The sequence below is a fragment of the Cupressus sempervirens genome, chromosome 9, assembly GCF_028749045.1.
Source record: "Cupressus sempervirens isolate cs-2001-9-10 chromosome 9, ASM2874904v1, whole genome shotgun sequence".
NCBI classification, from domain to species: Eukaryota; Viridiplantae; Streptophyta; class Pinopsida; order Cupressales; family Cupressaceae; genus Cupressus; species Cupressus sempervirens.
In genome coordinates, this window is record NC_143126.1 from 43,642,733 (window position 1) to 43,656,856 (window position 14,124).

Below are 14,124 nucleotides of genomic sequence, written 5' to 3' on the forward strand. Positions count from 1 at the left end.
GAGATTGGCATTTACAACTGAGCCCTATCCTATGGGCCTACATGATAAGTGTTTGAATGCCTACAAGCACCATGTTAGGATTAAGCTTAGATAGAAATAATAGTTATATGCAAATACAACCAATATTAGAAAACAATAGATTACAAAGAAGAGAACACAAGACACCAAGATTTAACATGGTTCACCCAATCCCTAGGCTATGTCCACTAACAACAAGTCCAATATTATTATTATCTAGTGATTACAATCCAGAATCCCTTACAACTCAATACCACCTCAAGAAGCTAAAATATCACCATTACATTATGAAATCCCTAACCTTAAGACTTTTTATACAAGATTTTGTTGCTTACAAAATTAGGGCTAGAATAAGTCATTGAATGAGAAAAATAGTAGCTGATGCCTTTTACAATATAAGGGCATTTTTGGCTTTTCCAAAAAACCCCACAGGGGTATTGCCCCTCAACCCCACCCTGTACTGTGATAGAGAGTTGTACATGAGGACCCCATAGGGGCACTGTTGCTAAACCCAATAGAAATAATATGTGGAGAAAAATACAATGAATAAACCTCCAAGGCAGATTAGGCTCTACATCACAACAATCTCCCACTTGGTGATTGATCAAACTCTACAATAATAACCTCCCACTTGGATACTAATCATAGCACTACTGAACCTGTAGCTCCCACTAGAATATCAAACAACCCTAGATGATGTTGTTCTTTTATTTTTTTTAGTCTACAAGACTAACCAAAGCTAAAGAGTTCAACTTCTCCCTTATTACTACCTTGGTAAACATATCTACTAGATCATCATCTGTATGTATCTTGTCCAAATTTAACCATCCATCATCCAATACTGGTTGAATGAAATGGTACCACAACTATATGTGTTTTGTCTTTGAATGCAGAATTGAATTCTTGGCAAGCTGAATGACACTTTGACTATTTATAAATTTTTTTTATCCTTCTTAGGGTATCCCAATTCTTCCAAGAATAATTGAAGCCATATCATCTCCTTGGCTTCCTCTCTAGCAACAACATACTCTACCTCTGTAGTGGATAAAACATTAACCTTCTATAATCAAGAAACCTAGCTTACAAATGCCCCACCAATAGTAAATACATAACCTATAGTACTCCACCTAGTCTCAATATCCCTTGTCGAATTTGACTTAACATATCCCTGTAAATCAATAGTAAAGCCCCCAAAGTGTAAACACTTATTGGATGTCCCTCTCAAATATTTGAGAATCCATTTTATTGCATTCCAATGCCCAATTTCTAGATGACTCATATACTTGCTAATGACTCCCACTACATGTGCAATATCTAGCCTTGTACATACCATAACATATATCAAGATTCCTAGAACTGAAGCATAAGCTACCTTGGACATCCTATCCTCCTCTTCTTGTGTCTTTGGACACATCTCCTTAGTCAATTTCAAATAACCAAGTAAAGGTGTGCTGATAGCTTTAACATTCTCCATAGAGAAACATTACAACACCTTCACAATATAATTAGCCTGAGATAATATCAATTTCTTGTTCTTACTTTCTCCACAAATCTTCATACCAAGGATTTTTTTCCCCCCAAATCCTTCATAGAAAATGCATGTGCTACCTAGCATTTCAGCCCCTTAATGTGATCCATGTTAGACCCATCTACAAGCATATCATCAACCTATAAACATAAAATAATGTAGTTATCATCATCCAACCTCTTAAAATAAATATAATGATCTAAATGACACTTTCTATATCCATGTTCATGCATGGACTTGTCAAATTTCAGATACCATTTCTTAGGTTCTTGCTTCAAGCCATATAAACTTTTTTGCAATTTGCATACTAAGTTATCCTTACCTTTGACCTCAAATCCCTATGGTTATGCCATATAGATCTCTTCATCCAAATCACCATGAAGAAAGGTTGTTTTAACATCAAGCTTCTCCAAATGCAAATCTTTAGTAGCCACAATACTTAAAATAGTGTGAATAGAAGTCATTTTAACAATAGGAGAAAATATCTCATCAAAATCAATGCCCTTTTTATATGCAAATCCTTTTACCACTAATCTAACTTTAAATCATTTCTTACCTCCATCCTCTTCTTTCAACCTATAAACCTATTTATTTTGTAAAGGTCTTTTACCCATAGGTAACTTGCATAAATCCCATGTCTTATTTTCAGTAAAGAGTCCATTTCTTCTTTCATTACAAACTCCCACTCAATCTTTGTATACACTTGTATAACTTCATCATAACATTCAAGTTCACCAACATTAATAAGTAGAATAGAATACACTGGTGTATGTGGTATTTGTTATTGTAGTAGTTGTAGATCATGAGGAACTACTGGAACATCATCTTTTGAAGTATCATACAACACTATATAATCATCTTCTTTCTTCTCATGTTGCTACAAAAAATCTTTGTACAACACTTTCTCATTGAATATGATGTCCTTGCTTCTTGCAATTTTTTGATGTTCAAAATCCCAAAGTCCATAACCAAATTCATAAATGCCATATCCAAAAAAGACACATTTATTTGACCTAACTTTCAGCTTGGTTCTATTTTTATAGTCTATATGAGAAAATTTTTCACAACCAAAGGTTTTGAGAAAAGAATAACTCACCTTCTTACTAGTCCATGCTTCCTCTAGAATATCACAACCCAAAGGAGTAGAAGTACCTCTACTATTCAAATATATAATAGTATTGATAGCCTCTACCCACATGCTTAAGGGCAACCCAATATGTAACCTCATGCTCCTTGCATGCTCTATTATAGTCTTGTTCATGCATTCATCCATTCCATTTTCCCATGGAGTCCTTGGAATAGTTTTCTATCTATGAATACCATTAGTGGAGAAATAATCTTCAAATTCATGATTGCAACAATCACATCCATTAACAGATCTGAGACATTTTAATTCTTACCAGTCTCATTTTCAACCAAGCATTTCCATTTCTTAAAAGTATGAAATACATCAGATTTCTGTCTAAGAAAATAAACCCATAATTTTCTAGTTGCATCATCAATAAATGTAACATAATAATGAGAGCCACCAAGGGAAGATACCTGAGCTGGTCCCCATACATCAGTATGCACATGCTCTAATTTATCACTTTTCTTTTCCTTCCCAGTCTTCACAAAACTCACTCTCTTTTGTTTTCCATACACACAACTTTCATAGAATGACCTGTACAAAGATATAAGGTGACTACTTTTACACCTTTTGATACTACAAGAGAACCTTTTGAAGCCTTCTAATTTTTTATCATTGAAAGTAACTACACAACCCTCATTACTGAGCTGCCCTACTGAAATTAAATTCCTACTCAACCTTGGAACATGTCGTACCTCATCTAGTAGCCAATGATCCCCATTCTGCTACTTAATTTTAACTTTTCCCTTTTCAACAATCTGACAGGGTTCATTATCCCCAAATTAAACAAGCCCAAAATCCCCTTGGACATAATCAATAAAATAACCTCTATGAGGTGTAGCATGAAATGAAGCACCAAAATCTAAAACCCATAAATCATCGACACTTTTAAAGAAAGAAGAAAAGTATCCTCTTCAGATTTTTTACTTACCATATTTGCCTCCTTGTTCCCTTCTGAATGATCTCCTTCATTATTCTTTAGAGTCCAACAATCTTTCTTCTTATGCCTTGGTTTACTACAGTACCAACAATCTCTTGGTCCTCTAGATTGAGACCTCTTTCCCTTTGAGTTTCCTCTTGATTTCCCATGATTTCTAGAATTATTTCCTCTCTTAGTTGTTCTACCTCTACTTTGTGCATTCAAAGAACTTCTTGATGTAGATGCACTTGAGGCTTTCCTAAAAATTTCTTCCCTTAGAATAACACCAATCACATCATCAAATTTTAGGGCATTAGATCTAGAAATAGAATTACTCACATCCATTCCAGCTTTCAAGAAAATAACACAAAATCAAGAAAGCGCTAATGTCTTCATCAAAATTAATATCCACAGAAGATAATTCACTAGTAATAGTATTAAACTCATTTAAATGATCTACAATAGATCCACCTTCTATCATATTCATATTAAATAAACACTTCATGAGAAATACCTTGTTTGAAGTGGAGGGCTTTTCATATAGTTTTGCTAGGGTTTACATCAACTCTTCCATTGTCTTCACTTTCATAATGTTAAATATCTTTGATGGTTCAAAGCATAATCAAATGCTTCTAAGTTCCTTTTGATCTAAAATCTCTCAGTCCTCATTTGTCATAGTTCCATGTTTCTTGGAATATCCTTCCAATGACTTCCATAAATCCTTTTGATAAATGTAGTCCTCTATTTGCATCTTCCCTAATTAAAAGTTCTACCCATTAAACTTCTCCACCTTTTGCTTACCCTCATCTTCCATCACTCCCACTCAACCATGAGACCTTCTTGTAGAGGAGCACACAAGGGCAGACCCCATAGGGGCTCTGCCCCTTGACCCTATCTTGGGGGTGCTACCTTTAAACTCCTATAGAAATAACATGGGGAGAAAACTACACCAAATAACATGCCATACCCTTATCCTTGGTTTATGGATGTGAAGCCATTCTTCCTTTAGAGGTTGAGATCCCATCCTTGAGAGTTACCCTTCATGATATCTTATCAGATGAAAACTATAGAGTGGCCCATCTAGAGCAATTAGAACTTTTAGAAGAATATCAACATACAATGCATGAGCATCTCAAAGTCTATCAAACTAGGTTATCTAGACACTACAACAAAAAGGTCAAACCCTATATCTTTCAAATTGGAGACTTAGTCCTCAGAGAAAACCTTAAGAACCAGACAATTAGGGAAAATAAAGGAAAATGGGAGGCCAATTGGATTGGTTCTTACATAATCATATAATCTTTCAGGACTGGTACTTATAAACTATGAGATTGAAACTAGAAAAGGGAGAGAGAGTTAATAAAAAAGGCTAATTGGTTAATGTAATCATGATCATATAAAATTTAATGAGAAATAATAAATCACTTGTGAATCATAAAGGAACTCAAGGTTAAGATATGCAAAAAACAACATTGTTAGGGGTGCAACAATATTTTGCAAAAATGTCATTTTTAGGGCTCAAATCTTCTAGTTTTCTAGATTATTTGTCATTGTTAATGTTGGATGTGTTTCTTTCATGAAAAAATATTTTGATGTAATAAATCATATTTTATTATAAAAATTCTTAGGATTATTTGTGCAAACCTTGATCAAATCAAGTGCATAGTTTTGTGTAGAAATTATTAACCTTCATGGGTATGTAAGATATTTCAAAATTGCATTGAAAAAGGTTTATAACTTACTATTTTGATTCAAATTGGTGTACCTTTCTAGATTTAAAAATTGAATTTTCTTGGGATGTTACACAAAAAATGAGAATCTTTAAGGTTGTATCAAAAAATTGGCCAAAACTAAGTACCATATTTTTTTGGAATTTTAGCATGTGGCATTGAAAATCTCAAATTATTTCTAAGCTATTAATTGTGTATAAATTAGGTACTTGAAGAGTTGTATGTATCTTAATTTTGTAGATACTAGAACATTACTGAAATTGTTCTTAATTTATTTATTAGTGAAATTTGTGTGATCTCAAATCTTGTTCTAGGAATGAGTTGTAATCTCTTTTCATATTTGACACATTGAGTGGGTTTTTCTCCTAAAGGTTTTCTTGCATGCAAACATTCTTACAATGTGATGTAGGAGCATCTTGCATGGGAAATAAAAAAAAGTGGAGGAGAGAGAAAGTGACAAAAATTAGAGGAAAAAAGGAGAAAAAGGTGAATTTATATTTTTAAGGTGCATAGGTGACATAAATAGAAAAATAAATAAAAATGGTTGTCATTCCATTTATTGAGCTATGTAGAAGTTTGTGGACATTTTATTAAATCATACATTTAATATTTTTTGGGCCACATGGTGGTGCTTAGTTGTATTGGGTGGGAATTAAATATTTGCTAAAGGTAGTTGTATTTACCTTTTATCCCACATTGGTTGTGTTTGTAACATCTTGGGTGGTAAGTGCCTATTTAAGCAAGGCATATGAGCATTTCTAATCAAGCTTGAAGGTGTGAAAGGTTGAAGATGTGATCTCTTCTTAGGAGAAGCTTGGAGAGAAGGAGGAAGTGAGGAGTGAGTTTTCCTGAGTCAATGGATAGAGCACCAAATATGAGGTAGTTTACAACAAGATTTTGGTGAAATTGTGAGTTTGTGAGAAGAGGTAGTGGCTGTGGTTTAGAAACAAGGAGATTACTTGGTGGCTTGTGAACACGAGTTTAGATTTTCCTTGGAAGTTTCTAGTAGAGTGTGGATCTACACTAGCTAGGTTTTGGCTTGGATCTTAAGGGATCTTGCAGAACTGTTATTGTAATTGCTATTGTATTTGGTTGTAACTGGGAAGACCTTACAACCTAAAAAATTGCATGTAATAGTTATTCTATGAATAAAGAGTTGTGATTTGATATCAGATCTTGAATTTTTATTATGTTTCCACTATGTGGTTATTTGTTAGGGGCTAGGATATCTTCTTTGGGGATTCTCCTACCTTGCACTACGTCAGATGGTATCAGAGCAAAGGTTGTTCCTAAGTGTGTAGACAGATCACCAAAGTTGAGGCAATTTGCATCAAGACTTGGGTTGGAGAAGTAGATCTAAGTCGATCTTCATATGTTGGTCAATTTTCTTTCTAGAGTTTTAGATCTCTTGGTTGTAAGGTGGAAAATTGTGTTCTGACTTGCAATTGAAGAGGGCCTATAGATGGATACTAATCTTTTTGAGGCATGATCATAGAGAGTTTGTGGATTGTAAATCCATGGTCCTAGACTTGTGATTTGGTTCCTAATTATTCATGCGAGGTGGCAGGTTGCAGTCTGACTTGTAAACAATTTAGTTTTGACACAAGGATCATAGGAAGGATTTGTTGTAGAGGGTTTACAAAGATCTTGGGAGATGGCTTCAAGAGGATTGGACCCTGAGATGATTGCAAATCTTTGTGATGTGGTGGAGAGGAGGTTTTCTAAGATGTCTTCTTGGTTTGAAGCTAGCTTGGTTGATTGAGTTAAGGATGGGGTGAGGAAAGCATTTCATGGATGTTTGTGGAGCTGGAGTCTACCAATTTTGAAGAAAGTTGTTTGGCTAGTTAAGAGACTTTTTCATGAAAGAAGATGGCATGACAAGGTCAATGTGGAAGAGGGTGGTTTTGTTGATTAGTTTGTGGAGCTTGATGCAAAACCTATAGAGAAACTTGAGGCTTTTACTGAGGATTTTCCTAACCTTGTTGATGTTGGGATAGATATTGGTTTTCATGATTAGTTGGTTGAGTCTGACATGGAAATTGTGGAGCACTTGGTTGTGGATGATCTAGTTGTTATTGGTGATGACTTGTATCTTGCAGAGCATCTTGTTGTGAGTAATGAGATTACTAGTGTTGTGAGTTTGGCATATGTTGTTGAGGAGTTACATATTGTTGCTAACATGGAGTTTTTTGTTGTTGGCGTGGATTCACTAGTTGCTAATGTGGATGAAGGTTAGCTGATGAAGCATTATGTTTAGTTTATTCCTAGGAGTGAGCACATTGATTACATGGTTGATATTTTGGTGTTTGACAGAGTGATGCAAATGTGGATGATTTGCATGTTGGTTTTTGTTAGAAGTTGTAATCTTTCCTTGGTGTATTTATAAACCAAGGTTAGAACTCCTTTCTTTATTGTTGTAATATATTAGGATATAAGCCAAGGTATCCTAATATATTTCTTTTTTGTCCTTTTTCCACTACATCTTATTTTGTCCTCTAGTGGAATATGTGAGGACAAATATTTATTGTAAGTTCTAATTTTAGATTATTCCTCCTTAAGAGGAATCTCACACTTGGCCTCACACACTTATGAATGGTGGCATTCATAGACATGGGAGTTACATTCTAACTCCTCTCTCTCATCTCTATTTAAGAGATGACCCTCCTCTCTCATTTAACAATGAGGTTACTTCCTCTTCTCAATTATTGTATGAGCAATTGCTCTCTTGCTCTCTCTCTCTTTCTTCTTAGACTTTTCATGCCTCATTCATAATGTCACAAGGGGTTTTCTTTGCTTTCCCCTTTCCAAATATCTTGTCTCATGGTGTTGGAGCTTGAAGCTTTCTCTCTCCTATTTTATGGTAATATCTTTTCATGCATTTACTCACTTAGATTCTTTCCTGGTATTGCTTATTTACAGATTTCTTTTTCCATTTCTAATAGTTTTCTTATCCCTATTAAGGTGGAAACCTTTGGTGAAGATGAAGATGGTTGTAGAACTTTCTTTTGGCATCAAAGTGTGGGATACACTTTTCTATCTACCTAAGGATTTTGATGTAGGAGCATCTTGCATAGGGAAAAAAAGAGAGGAGAGATAAAGTCACAAAAATTTGAGGAAAAAATAATAAAAAATAAAGAAAATAAAACAAGGAAAAAAGGAGAAAAAAGGGAATTTCTATTTTTGAGGTGCATAGGTGATATAAATAGAAAAATAAATAAAAAATGATTGTCATTCCATTTATTGAGTTGTGTAGAAGTTTGTGGACATTTTATTAAATCATGCTTTTAATATTTGTTGGGCCACATGGTGGTTCTTAGTTGTATTTGGGTGTGAATTAAATATTTGTTGAAGGTGGTTGTATTTACCTTTTATCACACATTGGTTGTGTTTGTAACATCTTGGGTGGTAAGTGCCTATTTAAGCAAGGCATATGAGCATTTATAATCAAGCTTCAAGGTGTAAAATCTTCAAGGTGTGAAAGCTTGAAGGTGTCACCTCTTCTTAGGAGAAGCTTGGAGAGAAGAAGGAAGTGAGGAGTGAGTTTTCCTAAGTCTATGGAAAAAGTGTCAAATGTGAGGTAGTTTACAGTAGGATTGTGGTGGAATTGCAAGTTTGTGAGAAGATCTAGTGGCTACGATTTAGAAATAAGGAGATTGCTTGGTGGCTTGTGAGCATGAGTTTAGATTTTCCTTGGAGGTTTCTATTAGAGTGTGGATCTATACTAGCTAGGTTTTGGCTATAAAAATTAACTAAAATTTACAATATCAAATTTCCACAATCCATTTGTAATGCAAGTTCATTTTGGTTTTGATTGTGTGTGTTTTTTAGCATCATTGTTTCAGATCACTCTCTATAATCCATCATCAACCGGATGAGAGATGCATGCAAAATGTCAAATCATAGGTAAAGCATGTGAAATATTTTATAGAATGCCTCAAAGAAGCTAAGAATATTGAAATACTTATAAGGGTGTGAGGCACTCCATATTTTTTGATAAAGCGACAATCTTCATCTTTGTTGTTGGCTCCTATCCCCTATGTGAGTGTTGATTAGAAGTTGAAGTAGAAAAAATAAGTGAAGGCATGTTGAATAAGGTTTCTAATCTCAACTTGGCCAACATTGTTTATTTAAGGGCTATGGACTAGGCAGTTCTTCAATGTCTAGAAATTAGAGGTAGCATTGCCTGATTTCTTAAAGAAAATAAATGTTGAAGAAAGATCAACATTAGATTACAGACACAAATTGATGCTTTTAAAATAATTCAGCCATTGGATTTGAAAAAATATATGAAATGCATTGTAGTTCATAACCAAAATTATATTAAAGATGCATCATTTCTTTGATTCTGATCATTTTATTATTAGCATATATTCTCAAACTATCTTGATTAGTAATTCCACAATGCTTTAGACACGAGTAGGATTTTTAGTGATATATTTGCAATATAGACTATAAAATAGATGATCAAATCAATTATACAATAAAGATCATTATGTATCAATAAAATTTTCATTTACAAAAAATAAATTTATAGAAAAAATTAGAAGATGATCATGGAAATGATTCAATTACATAGAAATAGTTATCCAAGGTCTTTTGAAGAAGCTACGGACAAATATGCACATAATCTATACTACCTTTTTTTAAGAAATGTTTTTCTATAGGCAATTTTATAATTTTTAATCACACATCATGAATTTTAGGCCTCTCCTCTAGATTGATTTCTAAGGTCCTATGGGTCCAATAAAAATGGCCAGATTTCAAACATTAAATATAGGCAGATCTTGAAGCTCCTATAAATTAGTACTTTAGTTAGATCATTGTGGTCTATTGATGTTTCTTTAAGGATGCATATACCTATTGAATCATTTCTTCAATCTTTTGTTTTGCATCAATATCAAAAGGATCAACATTAAGAAGTGTCTACCACATACAAAGCCCTTATATAATTAGAAAAGAAAAAAGAGGCAATACCTTAAACAAGCAAAACTCTTTATGTCTCAAGCTAAAGGTTAGAATTAATATAAGTATTGATTACAGATTGCTACACATTCTAAGTAAATATCAAATTCAAAAGAGGATTTTTCACGATAAAACAAATTCTTCAACAAACAGAGAAACAAACAATTAGTATCATGTTTAAGCAACAACATCACTTATTTGATTCATCTACAAGAATACATGAAAACTTGAAATGAATTCATTAAGCACAATAAGCACTACCATAGAAAATCTAAATGCCAAAGCAAGCAAAGAATTATTTTTTCCATTGAGAAAACCTTCATTCAAACAAGCACAGCCTAGAAGTTCAAAACCATAAGTAGAATGTGCAACGTCAATAAAGAATTAAAAATTCACTTACTAATTCTTCCTATTGTATATGTTGTTGGTACAACCTTTCTTGATGGAATCTTCTAAGAATGTTTTGAAAAGCATCTAAGTTATCCCCAAGAATAGCCTTTGTGAATTCTGGATCTTTCTGCAAGATTTTAAGGTTAAAATGGGAATTGAAAAGATAAAATTTCTTTTGAAATGCAATACAAGGAAGGCTCTGGGACTTAACTTCCCACTTCATAGCTACTTCCAACTATAAATTAGAGATCAATAACATTTTTCTTAACAAGATACCATACACAAACCAAATAATACAAAATCTCTATGCAACTCATGCAGTATGTGCATAGCCTCTTGGGATTTAACTTTCAAGTGTTAAGATTTTAGAAATGGCATTATAGGCTGAATGAAAATGCCTCCAAACTAACCTAGATGAGAACACTTATCTCAATTCTCTGTGATAAGTCCAACACTAGAAACAACATTAAAAAAGTGTCCAATTCAACAAGAAGAAGAAAACAAGTGTAGCTTTACATTATTCAAAGACCTTACAAAAATTGATTTGCAATAATTTTAAGCCTCTCAATCAAATAAACATATAGTAATTTATTTATGGAAGGAAATTTTATCTTGAAATAAATGTTAATTAGACAAATTTATGAAAGGCAAAAAATGATTACCAAATGTGGGGCAATAAATTAGCCCAAAAAACTACTAAGTTCAAAACTGCATGGGAAAATTGTGAAAATAATAATTAAGATTGATTCATATCTACAATTAGGAAATTATATTCAAAATCAATACAGTCTAAGCATAATAGTTGCTAGCAGTAATAGAGAAAAACTGTAAGGCATCAATTATAGATAGGCTAGACTACAACATACACAACCTATTTAGAAGACCTCAAACCACAAAAGAAATCCAATGCTGACCCAACTTCAACTACCTTCATCCTCCATATTCATTGAGAAGAAACTTTCCCAACTTTTCCTAAAATTTTAATATATCCCTAGCTTCTTCTCATGAATAGTCATCCATTGTGGAAAGGATGAAGGACTACAACTGCTAGTTTAAAGTACATTTTTTTTGCATTCATGAGGAAGGGATAAATCACACTTAAATTCATCAAAGATTGTTAAGTCATGGGCATGGACTGCTAATTGCCACATTATCTATTAATCCAATCTGATATAAGCCATGTGCACTCCATAAGGGAAGTCTTGTTCAGTTAGAGATCACCCTGGTTAGATGAAACTACCAAGTTTATTACTTATTCAAATCATTTTACTTCTAAAAAAGATGGTGAAGTTACAGTATTCCTATATAGCATTGCTACATATGCCCCTATTGTTGGGTCATTTGAAATCATTAGGTAACTTCATTATCTTATGCTTCACCCTCAATTGGTAAGCATGTATTCTTGGTGAATTGTTTCCACCTAACATGTGGCTCTTAGTCTTGGCTTTAAGAATGATATAGATAATTCTAGGTGTGCTTGGCAATCAAACATCAATGGTGTTAATAGCCTCAATGGAAGCAAGGCATTATTGACCTAGAATATAATAAAGAGTACAAATCAAGCTCATGATTATTTATTAGCACATTTATATCAAACTCCTCTTACATTGACTTCTAATATATTCTATTAGTATGTTGATAAAGTTGTACTATAGGCTTTGGTTTCTCACCTTATATTGCTGCTACTAGGAAGCAAGTGTTTGACATTATCTTCAATGGCATCAATTTACACCGGATAGACATCTTCAAGGGAGTAGGAAGCTTCACTGTATTTCATTGGTAGCAGACTACTCACAACTTTACCAAACCAAAAATGAGCATATAATGTTAGCACCTCTTATTGGAACTCCAATAATCAGTGGTCTTGAGAACTATGCATTGATTCCAATGGATTTCACAACTAAAACATCAGAAGTTTTAACTATGAAAACATTGAAAGAATATTTTCAAAATCTTGATTGAATGTGATGTAATGGAGATCCATGTGCTCCTTCTACATGGAATGTATGGCATTAATAAAGATAGCTCTGCTCTTGTTATAACATGCTTTGATCTTGGGAGTCAAGGTTTAAAGATTTAGATTTTCATTGGTGAGAAAATCACCACTTTCTCAACCTTGATAAGCCTAAACTTGAGCTCTTACAATTTGAAATGTAGTATTTTTTTGGAGCTTGGATAGGTATATCTTAGAAAAAGGGATATGTTGAATAAACATAGGCATGATTCTAAATAGTCTAGGCTTTTGACAACTTCAGTTGGTATTACTTAATGACAATGAGATGGAAGGATGAGTTCCTAAGGCTTTTTAGGTCATTTAATGATGGATCCATCATCTCACAACACACTAGACCAATCAATCTTAAAAGATTGCATGATTTGTGTTTTAGTAGTTCTAGGCATATCAATGCATGAATCAACAAAAGTGGCTATATTAAAAGGCATTTCAAATAGCCAGTTATTCCCTCTGTATAATTGGGTGTGAGAAGTAAGAATTTATGATTATAGAGGTGAACTCCACAATGAGTAGGGTTTGTGTCATGGTAAGTGCTTAGTCATTTCAGTCAAATTTATTGCACTACACCTTAGGAATGTCCCTCTTGGTCAACCAGCGCCAGAAGACGATGTCCTACCCTCCTTAATAATTGGTCCTAAAGGGCACTACTTGGTCACAATGTGACAAGCTTTTGCCCTAAGTTTGACATCCCTAGCACTCAATAAGAGACCTACCTTAAGAGATTTGGTACAAATTCCCTCAACCCTCCTCGTGTTATTGCCAATAAAACCTCACTCTAGTTCTAGAAAACAAAAAAACCCCACTCTAGCCACTTTTTATTTCATAATTTTTTTATAGTAATATTTAATATTTGAGAATGTTTAATAGTAATATTTTATAGAATAGCTTTCCATCAGTTCAATCTAATTTTCTACACAATTGTCTGATATATGCTTGTGTATGCGATCAAGGTAGCATGTAATTCTCCACTTTTTTCTCTCTTAAAGCTAATTAGAAGAAGTGTGCACAGAAAAAGAATTTAGTTAACTAAAAATCCTCTATATTTCATAATTTCTTCAATCTACCAAGTGTCCACCAAATCAAGGTGTTGACTCTATGTCTAGGTTCAAACTCAGCATGCCACATCTGTTCTATAGTCAAATCCAGCAAGTATGATCATGACTAATTTTTTGTAGGGATTACACATGTTTCAAACTCATATCTAAACTTTAATCTTATTATACTAGTTATTTATTTCCTTTTTTCATTTAGTTTAGGATGGGAGAATAAAGTGTTGGTTGTTGGAGGGGGATAATACTTGGTCACATAACTTATTTCTTATTCTCTTGTACGGACCATTCCTATGCATAGAAAGTGAGTTCTACCATTTTCACTTTAAAAGAGCCATAAAGAAGCTACTGATACTATCATCAACCCACTTGGCTAAATGAAAAT

The 14,124-nt window shown here is 33.6% G+C and overlaps 1 pseudogene; it reads left to right on the plus strand.

The window, feature by feature from the left end:
- LOC149537533 (receptor-like protein 4) overlaps window positions 1-12,985 on the plus strand; it is a 41,723-nt pseudogene extending 28,738 nt beyond the window's left edge.
- The last annotated feature ends 1,139 nt before the right edge of the window (window positions 12,986-14,124 follow it).